Raw genomic sequence first — 1654 nt, 5'->3', positions numbered from 1 at the left:
TCTTGATTCTTCCATGAAAAATTTGGGTGATTTCTCCATGAAGAATTATAGGTGTTTCCATAGGGTTCTCCTAGGTAATTCACCTATTCCATTGAAGGGTTCTCAGGATCATAAGCTTCTTCTTCAGATGAAGCATCCTTAGTACTGCTTGGTGCATTTTGCATTCCAAACAGACTTTGAGAAATCAAATTGACTTGTTGAGTCAATATCTTGTTCTGAGCCAGAATGGCATTCAGAGTGTCAATCTCAAGAACTCCTTTCTTCTGATTAGTCCCATTGTTCACAGGATTCCTTTCAGAAGTGTACATGAATTGGTTATTTGCAACCATTTCAATGAGTTCTTGAGCCTCTGTATGCATCTTCTTCAGATGAAGAGATCCTCCAGCAGAGTTATCCAAAGACATCTTGGATAGTTCAGAGAGACCATCATAGAAAATACCTATGATGCTCCATTCAGAAAGCATGTCAGATGGACATTTTCTGATTAATTGTTTGTATCTTTCCCAAGCTTCATAGAGGGATTCTCCATCCTTCTGTCTGAAGGTTTGGACTTCCACTCTAAGCTTACTCAATTTTTGAGGTGGAAAGAACTTTGCCAAGAAGGCATTGACTAGCTTTTCCCAAGAGTCCAGGCTTTCCTTAGGTTGAGAGTCCAACCATATTCTAGCTCTGTCTCTTACAGCAAAAGGGAATAGCATCAGTCTGTAGACTTCAGGGTCAACCCCATTAGTCTTGACTGTGTCACAGATTTGCAAGAATTCAGCTAAAAACTGATGAGGATCTTCCAATAGAAGTCCATGGAACTTGCAATTCTGTTGCATTAGAGAAACTAATTGAGGCTTAAGCTCAAAGTTGTTTGCTCCAATGGCAGGGATAGAGATGCTTCTCCCATAGAAGTCGGGAGTAGGTGCAGTAAAGTCACCCAGCACCTTCCTTGCATTGTTGGCATTGTTGTTGTTTTCGGCTGCCATAGGTTCTTCTTCTTTGAAGAATTCGGTCAGGTCCTCAAGAGAGAGTTGTGCCTTAGCTTCTCTTAGTTTTCGTTTCAAGGTCCTTTCAGGTTCAGGGTCAGCTTCAACAAGAATGCCTTTGTCTTTGTTCCTGCTCATATGAAAGAGAAGAGAACAAGAAAGTATGGAATCCTCTATGTCACAGTATAGAGATTCCTTGAGGTGTCAGAGGAAAAAGAAAAATAGAAGAAGAGGTAGAAGAATTCGAACTTAATTAGATAGAGTTCGAATTGTGCATTTAGAAGGAGTAGTACTCCATAAATAGAAGGATGTGGGAAGAGAGGAAGAAATTTTCGAAAATCAAGTGAAATATTTTGAAAACATTTTAAAAAAATTAATTAATTTTCGAAAATCAAGAGTGAGAAAGAGATCAAGTAATTTTTGAAAGAGATTTTTAAAATTAGAAATCAAAAAGATATGATTTGAAAACTATTTTGAAAAAGATGTGATTAAAAAGATATGATTGAAAAGATATGATTTTGAAAACAATTTTAAAAAGATTTGATTTTAAAAATTAATGACTTGCCTAACAAGAAAAGATATGATTCAAACATTAAACCTCTCTCAACAGAAAAGGCAACATACTTAAAATGTTCAATCAAATCATTAATTGTTAGTAAGTATCTTTGAAAAAGGAAAGAAAT

General features: G+C 36.2%; 1 non-coding gene across 1 annotated transcript; it reads left to right on the top strand.

Annotated features, from left to right (window-relative positions):
* The first annotated feature begins 462 nt into the window (after positions 1-462).
* On the top strand, positions 463-566 carry LOC130971114 (small nucleolar RNA R71). The gene has a single exon (XR_009082345.1). It is a non-coding gene; the product is annotated as a small nucleolar RNA R71 (small nucleolar RNA).
* Positions 567-1654: the final 1088 nt, after the last annotated feature.

The sequence above is a fragment of the Arachis stenosperma genome, chromosome 3 (genome assembly GCF_014773155.1).
Source record: "Arachis stenosperma cultivar V10309 chromosome 3, arast.V10309.gnm1.PFL2, whole genome shotgun sequence".
Taxonomy (NCBI): domain Eukaryota; kingdom Viridiplantae; phylum Streptophyta; class Magnoliopsida; order Fabales; family Fabaceae; genus Arachis; species Arachis stenosperma.
This window is presented reverse-complemented; position numbering and strand designations above follow the sequence as displayed.